A 21,338-nucleotide genomic window follows, 5' to 3' on the forward strand; every position below is an offset into this window, starting at 1 on the left:
TACTGCCGGTTTGAAGTAATTGCAGTTTTCACTGTAAAACCGAGTTGGAGCTAGTACCTCCCCATATATATGTATGGAGTGGAGTTTGGAAGTGAAAAGAAACTTTGTGTTCCCAACAAGCTAGGTGAAGGGCGGCTTTCACACACACATTCCTCTCAGATCTGTGCATGTGGGGAGACGTTCGTTCATCTAGCACAAGGGGACAGTGTTGCAGGAGAAACATTTACTCTGGTTTCTCAGTCTGTTTCCTAGTGCCGGATTGTAGTTCCTGCATTTTTTACTGTAAAACAGAGATGGAGCTAGTACCTCCCCATATATATGTATGGAGTGGAATTGGCAAATTAAAAGAAACTTTGTGTTCCCAAGAAGCTAGGTGAAGGACGGGTTTCACACACACTTATCTCTCAGAACTGATCATGTGAGGAGACGTTCGTTCATCTAGCACAAAGTGAAAGGTTTGAAGGAGAAACTTTTACTATGGTTTCTCAGTCTGTTTCCAAGTGCCATTTTTGAAGTTACTGCAGTTTTCACTCTGAAACAGAACTGGAGCTTGTACCTCCCCATATATAAGTTTGGAGTGGAGTTTGCAAGAGAAAAGATAGTTTTGTTCCCAACAAGCAAAGTGAAGGACGGCTTTGACACACAGTTATCCCTCACACCTTAGCATTTGGAAAGACTTTCGTTCATCTAGCACTAAAGGAAAATATTGCAGGAGACATATTTACTCTGGTTTCTCATTGTGTTTCCTAGTGCCGGTTTGAAGTTCCTGCAGTATTCATTCTAAATCCGAATTGGTGCTAGTAACTCCCCATATATAATTATGGAGTGGAGTTTGCAACTGAAAAGACACTTTGTGTTCCCAACAAGCTAGGTGAAGTACGGCTTTCACACAAAAGTATCTCTCATAACTGAGCATGTGGAGAGACGTTCGTTCAACTAGCACAAAGGGAAAGGTTGCAGGAGATACTTTTACTCTGGTTTCTCAGTATGTTTCCTAGTGCTGGTATGAAGATCCAGCATTTTTCACTGTAAATCCGGATTCTAGCTAGTACCTCCCCAAATATTTGTATGGAATGGAGTTTGCAACAGAAAAGAAACTTTCTGTACCCACAAGCTTGGTGAAAGACGGCATTCACACACACTTATCTCTCAGAACTGAGCATGTGTAGAGAAGTTCGTTCAGCTAGCCCAAAGAACCGGTTGCAGTAGAAACTTTTACTCTTGTTTCTCAGTCTGTTTCCTAGTGCCGGTTTGAAGTTCCTGAAGTTTTCACTGTAAAACAGAGTTGTTGCTAGTACCTCCCCATATATATGTATGGATTGGGGTTTGCAACTGAAAAGAAACTTTGTGTTCCCAACAAGCTAGGTGAAGGACAGCTTTCACACACACTTATCTTTCACAACTGAGCATGTGGAGAGACGTTCGTTCATCTAGCACAAAGGGAACTTTTTGCAGGGAAACTTTTGCTCTGGTTTCTCAGACTGTTTGCTATTGCCGGTTTGAAGTTCCTGCCTTTTTCACTCTAATATCGAACTGGAGCTTGTATCTCCCCATATATAAGTTTGGAGTGGAGTTTGCAACAGAAAAGATAGTTTTGTTACCAACAAGCTAGGTAAAGGACGGCTTTGACACACACTTATCCCTCACACCTTACATGTGGAAAGACGTTCGTTCATCTAGCACAAAGAAAACGATTGCAGGAGATACTTTTGCTCTGGTTACTCAGTCTGTTTCCTAGTGCCGGTTTGAAGTTCCTGCAGTTTTCATTCTAAATCCGAATTGGAGCTAGTACCTCTCCATATATATGTATGGATTGGAGTTTGCAACTGAAAAGACACTTTGTGTTCCCAACAAGCAATGTGAAGTATGGCTTTCACACAAAATTATCTCTCAGAACTGAGCATGTGGAGAGACGTTCGTTCAACTAGCACAAAGGGAACGGTTGCAGGAGATACTTTTACTCTGGTTTCTCAGTCTGTTTCCTAGTGCCGGTTTGAAGATACTGCAGTTTTCTCTGTAAAACCGAGTTGGAGCTAGTAACTACCCATATATATGTATGGAGTGGAGTTTGCAACTGAAAAGAAACTTGGATTTCCCAACAAGCTAGGTGAAGGACGGCTTTCACACACACTTATCTCTCAGAACTGAGCATGTGGAGAGACGTTCGTTCATCTAGCACAAAGGGAACGGATTGCATTAGAAACTTTTACTCTGGTTTCTCAGTCTGTTTCCTAGTGCCGGTTTTAAATTCCTGCAGTTTTCACTGTAAAACAGTTGGAGCTAGTACATCCCCATTTATATGTATGCAGTGTAGTTTGCAACAGTAAAGGAACGTTGTGTTTGCCACAAGGTAGTTGAAGGACGGCTTTCACACACACTTATATCTCAGAACTGAGCATGTGGAGAGACGTTCTTTCGTGTAGCACAAATGGAACATTTTGAAAGAGAAACTTTTACTCTGGTCTCTCAGTCTGTTTCCTAGTGCCTGGTTGTTTTTCCTGCAGTTTTCACTGTAAAATCGTATTGGTGCTACTACCTACCCATATATATATATGGAGTGTAGTTTGCAAATGAATAGAAACTTTGTGTTCCCAACAAGCCAGTTTAAAAACGGCATTCTCACGCACGTATACCTCTGAACTGAGCATGTGGAGAGACGTTGGTTCATCTAGCAGAAAGGGATAGTTATGCGGGAAGAACTTTCTCTTTTTTTTTCCCAGTCTATTTCATAGTGCCCGTTTGAAGTTCCTGCAGTTTTCGCTGTAAAACAGAGTTGGAGCTAGTACATCACCATATAATTGTATGGAGTGTAATGTTCAACTGAAAAAACTTTGTTTTCCCAACAAGTTAGTTGAAGGGCTGCTTTCGCACAGAAATATCTCTCAGAACTGAGCATGTGGAGATACGTTCTTTCATCTAGCACAAAGGGAACGGCTTGCAGGAGAAAATTTTCCACTGGTTCACAGACTGTTTCCTAGTGACAGTTTTAATTTCCTGCAGTTTTATTTGTCAAACCGAGTTGGATCTATTACATCCCCATATATATGAATGCAGTGTAGTTTGCAACTGAAAAGAAACTTTCTTTTCCCAACAAGCTTGTTGAAGGAAGGCTTTCTCACACACTTATCTCTCATAACTGAGCATATGGAGAGACGTTCGTTCATCTAGCACAAAGGGAACGGGTTGCAGGTGAAACTTTTACTCTGGTTTCTCGGTCTGTTTCCTAGTGCCGGTTTTAAGTTCCTGCAGTTTTCACTGTAAAACCGAGTTGGAGGTAGCACATGACCATATAATTGTCAGGAGTGTAGTTTTCAACTGAAAGAAACTTTGTGTTCCCAACAAGCCAGGTTAAAGACGGCTTTCACACACACTTATTTCGCTGAACTTAGCATGTGGAGAGAAGTTCGTTTATCTAGCACAAAGGGACAGTTATGCGGGTGGAACTTTCTCTCTGGTTTCTCAGTCTATTTCTAGTGCCGGTTTGAAGTTCCTGCAGTTTTCACTGTAAAACCGAGTTGGAGCAAGTACCTACCCTTATATATGCATGGAGTGTACTTTGCAACTGAAAAGTAACTTTGTTTTCCCAACAAGCTAGGTGAAAGACGGCTTTCACACACACTTATTTCGCTGAACTGAGCATGTGGAGAGAATTTCGTTTATCTAGCACAAAGGGAACGTTTTGCAGGGGAAACTTTTACTCTGGTTTCTCAGTGTGTTTCCTTGTGCCGGACTGATTTTCCTGTAGTTTTCACTATAAAACCGATTTGGTGCTAGTACCCCCCCATATATATGGATGGAGTGTAGTTTGCAACTAAAAAGAAACTTTTTGTTCCCAACAAGCTAGGTGAAGTACGGCTTTCACACACACTTATCTCTCAGAACTGTGCATGTGTAGAGACGTTCTTTCATGTAGCACAAAGGGAACGGGTTGCTGGAGAGACTTTTACTCTGGTTTCTCAGTGTGTTTCCTAGTGTCGGTTTGATGTTCCTGCATATTTCTCAGTAAAACCGATTTGGGCTAGTACCCCCCCGTATATATTTATGGTGTGTAGTTTGCAACTGAAAAATAACTTTGTGTTCCCAATAAGTTAGTTGATATACTGCTTTCCCAGACACTTCTCTCTCAGAACTTTGCTTGTGGATAGACTTTCGTTTATCTTGCACAAATTGAACATGTTGCAGGATAAACTTTTTCTCTGGTTTCTCAGTCTGTTTCCTAGTCCCTATATGAATTTCCTGCTCTTTTAACTGTAAATCCGTGTTGAATCTAGTACCTCCCCACATATATGTATGGGATGTTGTGTGCAACTGAAAAGAAACTTTGTGTTTCCAACCAGCTATGTGAAGGACGGCTTTCACACAGACTTTTCTCTCAGAACTGAGCATGTGGAGAGGCTTTTGTTCATCTAGCACAAAATCAACGGATTTCATTGGAAAGTTTTTCTCTGGTTTCTTGGTTTGTTTCCTAGTGCCGGTTTGTGTTTTCTTCAGTATTTTATGAAAAACAGTTTCTTAGCTAGTTCACCCCTATATGTTTATGTGGTGTTGTCTTCAACTGAAAAGAGTGTTTGCTATCCCAACCAGGTAGTGAAGTATGGCTTTCACACACACTTATCTCTCAGAACTGAATATGTGGGGAGACCTTCGTTCATCTAGTACAAAATTATCGGGTTTCAGGAGAAACTTTTACTCTGGTCTCTCAGTCTGTTTCCTAGTGCCTGCTTCAAGTTCCTACAGTTTTTTATTTTAAACCGTGTTGGATCTAGTACCTCCCCATATATATGTATGGAGTGTATTTTGCAACTGAAAGGAAACTTTTTTTTCCCAACAATTTATGTGAAGGACGGCTTTCACACACACTTATCTCTCAGATCTTATCATGTGGAGAGACTTTCTTTCATATTTCATCCTGTGGTGAGACGTTCTTTTATCCAGTTAAAAGTTGGAGTGTATTTTATTAATACCTTCTCTGATTTCTCTGTAAGGATTCAAAGTTCGGTTTTAATGTAAATCTTGTTTGCTTTTTAAAATGCTTTTGTAGTATTTCTTGCCCTGAGATATATAAGTAGTGTATTTTCTCTAGACCAGAAACTCTGGCTTTACAAGAATTTATGTGAAGGACTTCTCCAACACACATACTGATGTGGGAATTCACCATGTGCTGAGGCTTTCTATCATCCAGCATTAAAGTTAAGTGACATAAAGAAACACTTACTCTGTTTTCTCAGTTTGTTTCTCAAATCCGGTTTCCAAGAAAAGTTGTTTGCACTGGAAACCCGATTTGGTTCTAATACATACCCATATATATGAAAGCAGTGTAGTTTCCCCTGGCCAAAAACTTTGGTTTCCCAACAAGCCAGTGGAAACGCGGCTTCCATACACATACAGACCTAAAAATTTAGCATGTATAAAGGCAATATGTCATCCAGCATAAAATACAAGGGGACTTCTAGAGACACATTCTCTGATTTCTCAGAATGTTTCCTGATGCCGGTTTCAAAGTTAAAGCCGTTTCCTTTGGATAACCGTTTTGGAGATTTTGCCTCCCTTTACATATGTAAGTAGTGTAGATGCTCTAAGACAGAAGCTCTGTGTTCCCATAAATCTAGTTTTACAACAGCTTCCACACAGATTGAGATATCAGAAGTGATCATGTGGAGAGGCGTTGTTACATCCGTCATAAAAGGTAGAGTGACATGTAGAAACACTTACTCTGTTTTCTCAGCATGATTCTTAAAGCCGGTCTCTAGTAAAATCGGTTTGCAATGGAAAAGCGCGCTGGAGTTTTTGCCTCCCCTTAGATATGTAACTAGCCTAATTCCCCGTGGCCAGAAATTCTGGGTTTCCAAAAACCTAAGTGAAGGAGGCTGCAACACATATTCCGTTCCCAAAATGGTACATGTGGGGACGCATTCCTTTATGTAACGTAAACAACAAGGCTACACTTCAAGCACTTACCATGATTTCTCAGCATGACTTCTAGAGTAGGTTTAAAACTAAAAGCATTTTTCTCTCAAAAACCTTATTAGAGCTTGTTCCTTCTCTTATATTTATAGGTCGGGCAGTGCCCCTAACACCAATAATCTGTGTTCCAACAGGGTTGGTGAAGGATGATTTGCAAACACATTTGGTTTTCTCTCCTCCTCACTCTTCTGCTAAGGGAACCATGCAGGTTGTCTATTCTGGAAGCCAAGGAAAGTTTTTTCATTTAGGATCAGCCTCGGAGAAAACTGAGACCTGCTTCTGCTTCTGCTTCTTTTCCCTGCTAGATTTCCTCTTGATGCATTTCCAGATCCTCACGAGTGAGTTCCTGTAACCAAGAAATTATTTCAAAGAAAATGAACAGGTTTCAATAAGGCCGCTACTTCTTTTATATTCTTGCTTTTTAATACCTCATTTCCATTTCTTTATCTCCAGGTATCTTATTTCTATGTTCTTTGGTTGGGGCTGAAGTCTAATCAGCAATAGTGTAGAAATTATTGCTTGATATTACTGATCTACTTCTTTCCATGGATATTTGAATTATCATTGGATTTTAGGGAAGATATTTTCTTTAAAAAAAATCTGGTAAGTATCTTGTGGGTGATTCTGATTCTCTTTGTCTAGAATTATAATGCTTAATTTCTGAATAAGTGATGCTTTCATAGAGCTCAATATTCCAAAGGTTTGAGCGCCACCACTGTCCCGAAGCCTTTCAAACTTTTCCTTGGGGGCACTCAGAACTGCGTGTGTCTCTGTGTGTGTGTGAGTGTGTGTGTGTCCTTCTGGACTTAGTTTAGCCTGAAATGAGCAAAGGGAAGTACCCCTCTTTTTACACAAACAGCAGATGACTTTCACAAATTTATAACTTTTAAAAATATATGAACTGTAATTTTGTAGAATTTTACAAGAGGCAGTGACCTTCAGAGCTGTCAATAATGGAGGCAGAACAGTTGGAAGGACAGCAGGTGCTCGTGCTCAGTGGCTGAAGTCACAGAATATCCACGGCCACCTCTGGTTAATCTTATAGAGTTGGTGCTGTCTGCAGGCATTCAGGGCTGTGCCCCCCTCCCCACCAAATATATATATTAGGAAAACTGGTGAGCCTCAGTATGAGAAACAATAAAGTATTAGAAGGGGAAATTGAGTATATTGTTTTTAAAAAGAAAAATTAGCATCCAGGTAGTTTAATTTCAGCTCCTAATAGACTGATGTGATGACATTGACAAGGATGCGTAAACACCTGTAAGATCAAGGGACAGGACCGGAGACTCTGAAGCAGCAATCACCACACACAACCTTCACTGCTGTCCTTGACAACCTTATTGAATTACTTGATTTAAAATAGACTATAGATGTTAAATATCATCATTTTGAGAAAGCAGATCTTTTGAAATCTTATATATTAATGTAACTGAATTGGATAAAGAAATGATAAATGTGTAATAAAGTATCCAAAGAGGTAACGATTACTGTAAACACCACAAATTGAAGAGGACCACAGCATAATGTGCATATACAGTTTAATGATATGGAAGAATCACTCACCATTGTATTCAAGACATCTAGAGATGATGTTAAATGTCGTTGTCCTTGGATAGATTTTTGTGAATGTTAGAATGAAATCAGGGTCAAGCACACAAGTTTAGTTTAAAAGCAAAAGGTGAAACAGACTTCTTTTCAAAAAGCTATTGTGTCTGGTTCGAAATCATCGAATCCATGGGTCAAGGGAAGGAAAAAACACCTAGTGACCACGTGAATGTTTCAGGAGCTGGTAGTAAAATGAAAGTTGACAATTGTGTAAATTAGATATGATATTGATGTCCAACTGACCCAATGATTTTTAGTCCATGTGTAAAAGATATATCAAGGAATAAATACTGATTTATGTGTTCTCAGCTCTGTTGCCCCCCTTCAAGCCTGCATTCTGGTTGGGAAAATAAAAACTTCTACTGCAGAGAGGAGGATTTTCAAAAAAGGAGAGTCCCCCAACCGAGAAAATAAAGAAAAAGTAGATGTACACTGTAGAGACACAGGGAGATCTGTTGAGCCAGATGACACTTGCTTTACTGTCAATTAGTAGGAGGCACAGCTTTTTGATGAGTTGGGTAACGTATTGCTGCCTTTCTCAAGGTATTGCCCACGGCTCTTGAGAAGCGATGAAGTGGGGCCAAGGAATTAGCCTCCGAATGCCCTTTGCCATGGATGTTGTCTCTATTTTCCATTTTTAAGCTTTAGCTTAGACAAGTTGCCGTGTCTTGCCAAGTGAGCTACAGACAGTAAGTACATCTTGAAGCACACGGCTCTTTCCTCCTCACTGCAGCAGAGAACCTCTGCATTGGAGCATCCTGAGATGTCATTGGTGGTCATTTTTCATGTTAGGAATCAGTAAGGATGCTATGTCCACATGGATGAGGAGGGTAAGGTTTCAGTCTCTAAAGTGTAATGATGGGTTTACCTTTTCACTTAAAGAGTCTCACATCAACAAATGTGGGTCTGTTCTGGACCAAGAAGAAACAAGTGTTTCAAAAATAATAGCTTGAAAGGTCAGTGGGACGTGCCAGGCATCTTCTTCATGTCTTCAAGTTCGGGTATCAAACATGGGTTTCCTATCCTGAGTGATACTGACAATTTGTCATGCTCTGTTCCTCATGTATACCAAAGGCTTTCCTAGATAAAATGTCTAGAAATGGTATCATTCTTGATATCTGTTAAACAGGGGAAGATGAAGGAATTAAATTTAGTCCCTAATGTGCATTGATTTTTTTAAAGACATCAATTTTATAGAAAATTTGAAGAATTAAAGTGACAGAAAATTACAAAGCACCTTCTCCTTCTGGTAGAAAACTATTCTGTTTTCGTTTTTTGAAGAATGTGACATAGAATCAGTACTAATATTGTTTGTATTGTACTTAGTGTTTACAGAGTGATTCACAGATATTCTCCTATTTCATGTGTGCAATGACCTCTGGAAGATAAGATTTCCTAGTTATGCTTTTTAATGTCTATTTCCTAACTCTGTCTAAAAGCAGATTGATTGAACTCCATTTGCTCAATTTAGAAGGCTGGACTGATTAATTGTGTCAGAACATTCCAGGAGGCAGAGGAAAGGAAGAGACAGGGGTTCTACACGATGGAAGCTGCTCCTGAAATGATTTGACCAGCAGCTTTATCCATTTTTCCCAAGGCTGGAAAGAAAACACAACCCAAGGCAAGGAAAACAGGGAGCCCATGAGACTCCAACCTTGGCACGTAGAGTCACAGCTGTCCTCCTGTGCCTTGGAGAAGAGGATGCTTTGTGTCTCTGTTATATAATCTGTGTTTTGCTTTTTCTCCACAGTGTCTTGTTTTACTAGCATATGCTGAAACTTGATTTACATTTCATAGCATTAAAACAAAAATCAGGAACTCTTTATCATTTATTAACTATTTGGTAAATAGTTTTTGGTGAATCTTTAACTTTATTATTAGGACTTACCATGGCAATGTACAACACCTACTTCCCCAGATAACAGCAGTAGCTTACACATGCTAAACTTGTATTTCCCTCTTACATAAAGAAGTCAAGCAATCGGTACCACAGTGCTGGTTTGCATGAAGGTCCCAGGGTCAGAGAACCAGATGCCTCATATTTTCAGCCCATCAACTCGATGGCCCAAAGTGTCTGCCTGAGGGTCAAAAATCAGGCCCACATTCCAGGCAGCAGAAAGGAGGGAAGAAAGGTGCTTCTGTTCCCTTTTGGGTTGGTTCTGTAAAGTCCCAGGTAGCTTTCCTGCTTTTATCTTGCTTTAGACAGAGGGCTGAGAGACAGCTTGCTATGAGGTAAGCTCAGCTCAGGGCCAGCCATCTCCCTCGAGGGGAGGGGAGGGAGGGGGCAGGGAGGCACTGCTCATCCTGCACATGGTGTAAGACACCACGATGGGACGCTGGAGGCCTCCGCAGTCCGTCCATTGCTTCGGGCTGCACTGATCGGTTGGTAACGGTTGAGATTTTCCCATAGAAGTGCGTGTATGCTCGAACAATTGCTCGGTTCATTTAAACTAGTGGCTACCAGAGCACGTTGGAGAACAAATTTGTTCTCACCTTCTAGCCAGTGACTCTCCCGCCATGTTTCTGTCCTACTGTTCATTTCCACATTATTTTCCAAGACTCCCAGAGGAAATGTAAGCAGCCTGATGCTCAAATGCTTTTCTGTGTGATTCCCCCCTTGTTCTTTGAAGGAACAACAAATTGCCTAGAGAACAGTGGACGAAATGCCAACCCCCCATTTCTTTAAGGGTCTGAGATTTGGTGTTAGGAAATAGAAGAAAATTCCAGAAACACCGTTAAGAAACATTATTTCTTTCAAATGTGATTTGGAACAACAAAGGACAATATATTTTATAGCACAGCTTTTAAGACAACTGAATTGGCAGTAAGTTCGCATAATGAAACTTCCAACGTCTTTATATTTCTCCTGGAATTTCCTTGGTTCTTGGTGTAAATTTTTAATAATTAATATCAGCTTTCTATTCTTTCTCTTCCTGTAGTTGTAGAGTTAACTTGAAAATAGCTTGTTGTGTCACTGAGAAAGCCTCCTGGTCAGCCTTCTAGTTAAACAGCTTGTGTGCGTTTCGGTGGAAGGTGTGCTAAATAGTAATTTTCAGGCACTTGGGGGATGCCCATCACACCAGCACTGAGGGAGCCTATTTCTCACCCACGACAAGGTGAGACCCTCCTTTCCTCCGCTGCCTCGCCCAGGCCCCCGCATTCCGGTTCTTTCTCACGACCCATTTTCATAAAGTTCAGCCCTGCACCAGCAGAGCAAGTCTTGGTTTCTCAAAGACCAGGAACTTAGTTCAAGGTTTTCTGTTAAAGAACAGTGTATAAAATCAGGCAAATTGATATGTCTTTTGAGGCCTCAGGATCTCTGCATTTAAAACAAGAACTTGAGTTACAATACTATTCTCTTCCACTTTTGAAATTCTAAAGTTCCACACAATAGCTTTTTTTAATTGCTAAAATTTTTTTCTAGACTATATTTTTCGAAGATTCACAAATATCTGTTAATTTATATTTAAAGATGTTATATTTAAGAAATGGAATAATTATTTACATTTAAATAGGAATTTAAGTCAAGAAATATTTGATACTGAATGTTTACTCTGAGTTCAAGTATGTAAGCTTAATTTTTGTGGTACTGTCAATAAACCACAAAACGTGAGAGTTGTTGGTTAAAGTTTATCTGGGGCAAAATAAGGACCAGAGCCCAGGTGACAGCATCTCAGAGAGCTCGGAGGAACTGCTCTGAAGAGGAGGGGGAGCTCAGAATTATATAAGATTTCAGTGAAGGGGGACGTGCGGTCCAATACAAGTTTAGGCAGAGGCTGCTGCTAGTCAAGGAGCAGGTGTCTCTGTTAATGATTTTAGTGCTTTTCTAGATAGGAAGGGATGCAAGAATTTGGGCGCATAAAATTTCCTGAAAATGTCTAACTATCTGAAGACTCTTCTGCCCATTTTCCCAGAGCACAGAGCGCCCCATTCCTGATCTCCACACTTAACTACTTTCAGAGGGTGTTGAAGGTCAGCAGCTGCAGTGGCTCATGACTTAACCAAATCAGAGGCAGATGGCAAGTGCCAATTTTTAGTTGACAATATGTATATATTGTAGGAAAAAATGTTACTTTCCAACCCTACCCGTGTTCTAGTTTTAGTTAGAGATCAACGGATAACTGTGTTAGATGACTTAGGTCAGACGAGGGGGCGACGGGGTCGACTCGTGAGCTGGCCAGTGCTCTATGTCAGCCTCCTTGATCACATTCAATTTTCTTTCTCTTCAAACAGTATGCTTCTGATTTTGTGAAGTTTGGAGCCTGTCCTGAGCACATGGGGTCTGGAGGTGGCCCTGTTCCTGTGGTCTTTGTTTATTCTGTGAATTATGGTGTGAATCTTTATGTGCCCAAGCTTCATCATAATTTCAAACTTGAAGGATTTAAATATGGGAGATGGATGCCACGTTCTGGGAATAGATTTTCAGGATAACAGCCAGGATTGGTAAAAAGTAGGGAGAATGGATACGGCCTTCAAAAAAGAAATGCTAATTTACAATTTCTTGTAGATAAATTAAAGTGCTTGTTGGGATTCTATCAGGAAGGTTTAATTGGGAGACTTGCCTCCCATTTTCATGAAACAAAATAATTTTATTATTTGTTTAGTGCCTACTGTCTGGCAATGAAGTAGCCCCTTTGCATACAGTTTTATCATTTAATCTCAACAAAGAGTCCCAGGAGAACACATGTGTCACCGGTGAGGGAACCAAGATCATCAAGGTTATGTGGCTGGAAGGCAGATGGGCTGGAGGGCTTACCCTCCTTCAGGCTGAGACAGAGACACCAAGGTTTATTGACAAGCATGTTGCAGAATGGTTTAGTTAATACATTGCTTCCTTGATGAAGTGGATCTCTTGAAATTGTTTATGTCTGGCTTATATTCCCCTCTCTCCTCTGCCTCAGGACTTCTCGTAAGTAGAATGAATTCAGCCTGAACTGATACAGGAAAATCAGAAAATATAAAATTAGCTCACACAAATGTCTGATTAGTCCTTGTAATTCAGTAATTCCTAAAACTCCTAGAAATGCAAGGAAGGTGTGTTACCTCGGGGACTGAGTGCATTTGAAGAGTGAGAAATTTAGTGTGATCTGGTAAAGGCACAGGCTCTATAGACAAAGATCCGGGTTTGGATCCTGGCTCCACCAAGTACTGGAAACATGGCCACACATAGCCTCAGTTTCTTCATGTGTTAAATGGGCTGATGGAGCTCACCTCTAAGCAGTCAGGTCAAAATAAGATGGTACGAGTGACTCTCAGGCAGAATGCTTGGCAAAGTGCTAGTTGCTCTTGCTGCTTTATAATGTCTTCTTAGGTAATTCCATTGTCCATTGGCTTGAAAATATCTCCTCATTTGATTAAAGAAATATAGCATGCCTTAAGAATTTTAAAATAAGGAATGAAGATTTACTGATTAATGCTGGGTGTATTTTTATAGGTCATTTATTAAAAACAAGTAGTTCTCTAAACAGAATTTATTCAGTGTGCCTAGAATATGATTCAGTTAAAAATGATTTTCCTTTAAATTCTTTTCAGAAATTTTCTGTGATATTTTTATCGAATAGTAGTTGAAGTTTTCTGAGGAGGGGTTACATTCTGAAAAGATTATTCTAGTAACAATTGATATATTAAATAAATGATTCATATCCCTGGACAGCGTAAAGCCCTGTTTTTTTTTTTTAAATATATATAATTATGGGGGTTAGTTCTATGTCATTTTATTGGGCAGAAGTATTTCCCATTTCCATTTTACAGGCAGAGAAGATGAGTCATACGATACTCATTATAGAAGAGCAGCAGAGGCTGATTAATTTGGGCAGAGGAGGAAAAGTGTGTGGAGAAAGAATCCTTGATTCTCAAACTGGACACATTCTGCAGTGCTGTGCAGCTGGAACGGTTTTGAATTTGCTTCTGGGTTGTCCTAGATTTCGGCCCATGTGCCTGGAAAGGTCTCTCGGGCAAACATGCTAATTTAAGAAGTTTGTCATTCTAAATGTTCTTAAGAGGATTAAACAAAGTCCACAGCAAATAAATGAACATGTTTGGAAGGTTTTCCACCCTCATGTAATTTCCAGAAAACAGACATGATTCACTTGCTAAACCAAACACACAGGTATATTAATGAGCCTGGTTCACATGACTGGACAGCATGGAGGAAGCCTCATCTATTGACGTGGGTTCTGCTGCAGGAACTGCACCTGAAGGTTTAATTAGAAATTATTTCCAGTGAGTGCTGCTCCAGCCTTTTTATCCCCAATGTAAGAAAGCTCCCTCCTTGCCTGGCCATTATTCTGCAGAGCCCCGCGGCTCACACACTCCCCTGCTCATCAGGATGCTGATGGAGCCAGCTTGCTTAGACACACTTAGCTACACTCGCAGCGGGGATCATCAGTCTCTTCTGTGTGTTGATCTCCACGTGCAGGGGAGAAAATCTAGTTTTGCTGGCGACAAACGCTAATTGACCACCAGTTGTTTCAGAGGGACTGTGATGTTGAAAACTGGAGTCCCTTTCATTTTTATATGTTGGATGCAGACAAACTGCACGGCGACACCCCCACTGTAAGTACACCCATCAGGGAGGGGGTCGAAATTTGGATCTGCACGTATTCAGATCCTGGCACTGGTCAGCTTACAGTGTTCTCGCTGGGTTTGGGAGACTGTTTCCATAGTGATTTACTTGGTTTCCAATAAATTTGCACAGCCGTCTCCTTCAGTCGAGTTCTGATGAGTTCAGTTTGGAGGGGCATGTGAAATTGGGGCAGGCAGAGAGGTGCAATGAAGACTAGACACCATCTGGTTACCTCTCATTTTTTATGGGCCCAAAAATGCTTGTCTTGTTTTCTTTTCTCCTCCATCTACCCCTTCAGGTCAGGGAGTCGTCTTCAAGTATTTCATCCTAAAATATAAAGTAATGAAGAAGGCAGTGTGTCTCTTTGGTTGATTTCATTTGACTTGGGTTCATTGTTAAAGATTTTCCAGTGAGGATTTTGTGAGCTTTTAAAAGCTGGAAGAGCAGCAAAACCAAGGAGAGAAAGTCAGAGAAACGAGTCAGCGGCCCCTGTGAGGTCTGCAGGATGAAGGCAGGATGTGGGGCGGAGGCAGCACCGTGGCCTCCCCTGTAGCCCTGAGGCCAATGTGGGCATGAAAAGCCAGCGTCTCTTGTCGCCGTGTGTTCTACCAGGTCTCCAACTAAAGGAATGCGAGGAGATTTGGGGAGGCCTTACCTTTTACCCTCTTGTCAAACATCTTTAATGCTGACTGTATTTATTCAAGATGACACAGAGATCACCTGCAGAGCTTGAGGGAGTGGTGCTTGCTTCCTGACTTGCCCGCCCCAGGCTCACTCATCAGACTCCTGATTCTTGCAGGAACTGCAGTGCCCGTGGGGGGCGCTCTTCTCCTGGGGGTCTCTGCTCCTGTGGGGGGAGATCTGCTCCTCGAGGAGCTGGGCACTGGAGTGCTCACATTGGAGCCGGTCGCACCAGCGCTGATCCCTCAACACGTGATGAGCCCTTTGTGTAAGTAGTAGAGGTGGGAAGCAGAGTCTTCCTGTGTCTACGGAGTTCTCCAGTAAAGCCAACTTGGAGGAAAGAAAGAAAATGCCTACTGTTCCATGACTGTGTCCTAAGGGTTTAAAGCTCACTGCGGGGCACATGTGAGATCTCATCCAGTAAATACTCTGGGGTCTTGACTCTGACATGTCATGAATTTGGCATTCTCATAATGTTATTTCTCTTAAAATATGTCTAAGCAATCATTTTTGTGTGATGGTTATATGTGCATAAGTGTCCTGAAGAAACTGTTGTGGATGGAAGTGTGGGCATCAGTGGTACCAGAATGGCTAGTGGTCCTAGAGGCTGCCCGAGCTGCACACCATTTGTTACCAGCAGTCTTTCAGGTTGCATCTTATTCCAGAGCTCACCGGGGCTCCCATCTCTCACTATGTGTCTTGAGAGAATATTTGTTCAGAGGGTAGGGGACAGGGTGCTTCCAATTCTGGGTTCTGGGGTTCCCTGTCTAAAGGTGGCACTGGCACAAATCCTTTATTCATGGGGTAATTAAGCCACACAGTCTCGTGGTTAATTTGGCCTCCCTCTCCTTCTTCATGTTAGGAGCTGGAGGGCTTGGGTATGGCCCCCAAACCTGTTTTTGGTGAGCTTTCAGCCCTACCACACAACCTGGGTTGGCCCGTTTCAGTCACATGACTTTGATTTTTGCAGGTAGGTGTGACTCCTGGACAGTGCCTGGGACTTCCAGGTTTCCCCTACAGTAGGAACACTGAAGAAATTTCAACCCGTAAGTTGTGTTTGGGGGCCTCGAGGACAAGTAGGGACCCACAGAAAGATATCTGGATGGGTGGCGATCAGGCCCGAGTCTTGGAAGGACAGAGATTCCATTATTGTTGTAACAGTGAACTTACGGGAGGAATTCGGGAAGGTCTGATGCAATTGAGGTTAAAAATATTATCTGGCTTTTATTGTTAGCAGTAGTGGTTTTTAAACCATAGACTCATTCCCGCTTTTTATAAGAAATATTTTGCAACATTTCTTTTTTGGTGCCTGGAATTGAACATCATGGAAACTGTAACCTAAGTATAAATATGATAAACAAATAGACAGGTAGATGAAAAAATGGGGTACCTAAATTCTTATATTATGGGGTATTTTATATTTATGCTAATTAGTGACCTCTCAGGACAAAAGGCACATACAAAGGGAGTCACTTCTAATAAACTGTTTTTCCAAGCCTTACCTAACTGGGAAACAAGTGGCTTCAGAATGTTAGAGCACCTCCCAGGTACCCGGGGTAATCTCCTTGTCAGAGATACACTTGCTGATGGTGTCCTGTGCCAAGTGCAAGCAGATGCGGTTCGGAAGCTGCCCGGGGGCTGACTCCGGCGATTCCTTCTCTGTCGCAGCTGTGAGGGAGCCTTGCCTTTCCTGACCACAACCACAGAGGCGATTTTGAATCTCTGAAAACTGCCATACCAGTATATATCACAACCCCCACAAGATATGTTGAATAAAGTAGAAAACTTTAAGTGCCTCCTTTAGGATAGAAATAGGATATAAAATAAATCATGATTTAAAAAATTCTAGTGCCCGAATAAGTGCTGCATTACACTGGCTGCATTATTAGGTTAGATAACTTCATTACTGCTTTCCATACCACATCTTCTAGTTAGATATTATTTATCTTTTTTTCCCTAAAGAAAAAAAAATCATATGATGCATTCTTGTGTCAGAGGTGACAAGAAGAGAGCAAGTGTAAAACTGGAAATCGTGATGCTGGTCAGTCAAATATCAGCTCCGAAACTGCACAGATCATCTTAACTCATTTTACTGCACTTTTTGGAATTACCTTCTCACTTGGAAAATCCCCTGTGTCAGTTAGATTTGCTAGTAAAACAATTTTTTTTCTTACTTAGTGCATCAGTGATGTTTTCAAGATGATAAAAAATTTTGCCCATGGCATTTAAACAGTTGCTTCTTCTCGTAATTCATGGTTCACTGTCTTGTATTTGTCACAACTGGAGAACTGTGTTTTCTGTGTGCAAATTCTCATTGCTTTGGTGACGCAGGGACACTTGTCCTTACTGGATGGAGTATGATAGTAGTTGCTTGCATTCTCTCCCTAAATCTGGAGTCCTGTGTTATGATTCCTGTTAACTTAAAATATATGAATATTGTTATTTACCTAAATAGATAACATCACACCAGTGATGTATATCAATTTGGTCCAACTAGGAATTCCAATATTAAATAAGACAGTAATTTCACAACTCACTATTCCAAAAATTTGGATTGATGGTTCAATTATACCAGGGACATTACCTGTTGTAATTGAATCAATCATTGCTTTCTTCAATAAAAGTTTCCATTCCATCTGCTCTTTTGTTTTATTGTCCTTCAGTGTTTTGTTTGCTTTCTTTCCCAAATATATATGATTTTGTCATTGAAAATCCTTGCTGGTTTTGCTACCTCATGCTGCAGAGAAAGCCTTGTGACTGTTTTATAGTCACTAATTTCATGGTTGTATGAGTGCTTAATGCCACCTTGCAGGGATGTGGAGACCTAATGAAGTGTGTGCATAAAAGGCTTAGTCTACATTGAGTGCAGGGTTAGTGTGAGCAGCTCATGTCATCAGTATCATAGTTAATCCATTACAATCATCCTCTGTTAATCAGTGTTATCATTCTAACGTCTCCAGGAGAGGAAATGTAGTATTCTAAATGCAAATCTTTGCCACTCTTTTAGTCAATTCAACACCTTTAAAGCTTTGCTGTAATAGGACTGTGTGCCTGGTATCCCTACTTTTGCTTCTCCTGACCCAGGATGCGGTCTCCACTGCTAATGATCCATGAGACACTGGATTCTTGGTCCCATGGCTCTGTGTGTTCTGGGACATCTGGGGACTTCAGCACTGTTTTAGGGGCTTTGGGTCCCACCTCTTCATAGCATTGCTGAGATGAGATCTGTGGGTTCACCCTCATTCTTGAGTGTATGGTGCATTTTTTCTAGAACCAACACACGCCACCGTGGCAGCACTGCTTTGACCACGTGCTGGGGCAGCGTGTGCTTGTCAGTTCTTGGGTTTAAATTTTCTGTTCAAATTTCTAAAATGGGGTATATTGACAGATACACTCCATGTAAACAGAAGCTCTGTGGGGTCTTCAGCAACTTCTAAGAGCATAAATATTCCTGAAGCAGCTAATCTTCCTCCCAACAAGTGAGGAGCAAGCCGGTAAGTCCTGGGTGCCTGTGGCGGCCAAGCTGTGCAGCCCAGGCTGCTCACCGAGGAACAAGGAGAAAATCTTAAAAACCTACTTCCATGCTGTCTTTCACAGAATCTCAGAACTGAATGTTTTAATATTTAAAGAGGGGTGATTAGTTTTTTTTATATATTATTTTATTTTTTTCCTTTTTCAGTATTATTAGGTATAATTATTACAGTTCAACTCCACATACACATTGCATGTAAATACATGTATAGAGTATACTGCATTTTTTAGTTTACATATATGTACTAATTATTGTTTCTAAGAACAGATTAGAGTTTCAGATTTTTAAACTTACATAGTTACCAGAGGAATAAAGCCAACTACAAAAGAATAATAAACAGAATATGGTAATCCAATCACAAAGGACAGTCATATGTGCTTAAGCATATTCAAGAAATCAAAATAACAATTAGTTCATTTGTGGTCTTATTATTACTGCTATTAATTTTAGATTCCTCATAAATGAAGTCATATGGCATTTTTCTTTCTCTTTCCACCCCACTTCACTTAGAATGACAGTCTTCAGGTCCATCCATGTTGCTGCAAATTGCATCTTTTATGGCTGAGTATTATTCCATTGTAGATATGTATCACCTTGTCTTTATCCTGTCATGTGCTGATGGACATTTGTGTTGTTTCCATGTTCCTTGTTCTATGTCCCTTCTGGCAACAATTACTGATTTTAAATATTTTCCACCTTAAAATCCTTCCTGAAGGAGATGTGGTAACAGGAATCAAAAACAGTTACAGCACAGGGTTGTGTGTGATGGGCCCTAGGGGCTTGGTAGGAAGGTTTGCAGAAAGGATTTCAGATTCTGATCAAATGATTCCTCTTCTTGTAGCCCTGCTGACCGCCTCTCTCACGGCCTGACCTACTAGTCTGACCAGTCCCTTCTGTGAATCCCACTGTATTGTGCACAAATTTTTTCCAATTGGTGTCATCCCGCAGGGACCTTAGGTGAGGCACCTAAGCTCCTGTGTTGGTTTCTTCCATCAGCCCTTAACTTCCTTGGAAGCCAGGACTGTCTCATTGCCCCAAGGATTCCTAATGCCTAGTGAGATGCCTGATACAGCTGGTACTTAACGAGCACATAAGTCAAATGGAAAAACCTGATCAAAGAAATGGCCCTCATTTTTCAGACATGCCTACTTGAGTACATACGGTAAAATTACATGTTTTCTTGAATTTGCTGTCAAATACTTCAACAAAGGACAAGTAAAAGAACAAAGGTCTGAATAAAGGAAATATGGAAATGTTTGTGAATTCCTTAATCTGGGTGATGGGCTTATTGTACTATATTTATTGATGTATACTTAAGTTATTTTATAATTTTCTTATCATTAGCTGAATAGCAAGAATTAATACATATTAATTGAAATCCTTTGAGCCGACCAAACTTACCCCACACAAAATCCTTAATGTCCTAGTAGTGTGTCTTACAGAAATCTTTTCCCATAAAGACAGGAAAAAAGGGAAAGACAGATCCGTGCAGTATTTCCACATTGTCAAAAGACCAAAGACCGACACAAAGAAGAGATTCTAAAAAAGATAAAGAGGCTGAAATCAATGTCCTGAAAACCTAGCCAAGAATTCTAAATGTCCCAACTTAACTAACCTCAGCACTGCCGCATCAAGAATGGGGCAAGTAGAAGCTTGAGGATTTTTTTTAAATAAATAAATAATGATCCAGTTCCTACCACAGGCAATTATGGTAAGAGTGAGTATAAGTTCTAACACCAACTAGTGTAAATTATAATTTATACTTGATTCAAACTGCTTCTTCTATAAAATCTGAATCTTTTTATTCTTAAGACAGATTTGTGGCATATGACCTAGTGATAAAATTTTCAACTCGCTTGTATTCAAAAAGTTCACCAATGTGAGAGTTTACTACAACTATTGCTTTTTGGGAAACCCATGTGCCTTGTCACTCTCTTCCATAAGATTTCCTGTGGAAAATTCAATCCCTCATTCAGGAAGGGGCTGAGCAAACAGTCTGATGGAAAACCTTCATACACTGCAACACAAGAAAATGAAAATGACAGTGAGCAGCCCGTGAAGCCGGCAGACACACACAGCTCACGGCTGTGTTCCTGCCGCGGCTTTCTGTAACCAGCAGGGAAAATGTGCATTTCAAGAAATAGACATAAACACTTTTCAGGACCTGAGCACATAATTTCCCTTTCAGGGTTTAGTGGGCTTTCATTTAATTCTATGAGAAGTGTTTAAAACAACAGAACAACAGCTGAGATATGGTTTAAAGTAAATTTTGTCTTAGTGAAAATAAAGCCAGCTGATAGTTATCATTTTTACTTTATTTGATCTCACTCTCCTACTTTACCTCCCCAACCTCTTCCACAAAATGATGGTGAACGTCCCCTCCTGGGTCAGAAGGCTAAGTAGAAAGTACCAATCACATGGAGGTGTGCTTTGTTGTTTTATTTTTCAAAAGAAAAATGTTTCATTCATGTGATTTAAAATTAAGATCAAGAAACAAACTCTATTCAATGAATGGTAGCCAACACATGTCGTCATAGCTGCTCATCAGGTTTGGCCCCACTTTACACACATTTACATGGACATGTGACATGTGCTGTCATGGGACATGGTGAGTGGGGACAGGGTCTCTGCTCTCACAGGGCACACAGCCTGGTGGGGGAGGCGGTGTTCAATCATTGCCTTTTTTTTAATGTACTTACAAATTATGGGAAATGCTATTTAAAAAGAACAAAGTTAGTCAATGAAAGTGAAAAATTCAAGGACAGTATTTAGGCTGATGGAAGACAGGGAACCTCTTTGAAGAGCTGACACTCCACTGAGACCCAAAGGACAACTCCGGTGCTGCAGGTGAAGGGCAGGGACACATTGATAAATGGCTGATATCCAGAATACACCAAAATCTTTTTAAACTCAACAAGAATGAATAACCTGCTTAAAAAATGAGCAAAATGCCTCAACACACACCTCAACATAGAAGGAAACTAGATGCCA

The sequence above is a fragment of the Camelus dromedarius genome, chromosome 9 (genome assembly GCF_036321535.1).
Source record: "Camelus dromedarius isolate mCamDro1 chromosome 9, mCamDro1.pat, whole genome shotgun sequence".
Lineage (NCBI taxonomy): Eukaryota > Metazoa > Chordata > Mammalia > Artiodactyla > Camelidae > Camelus > Camelus dromedarius.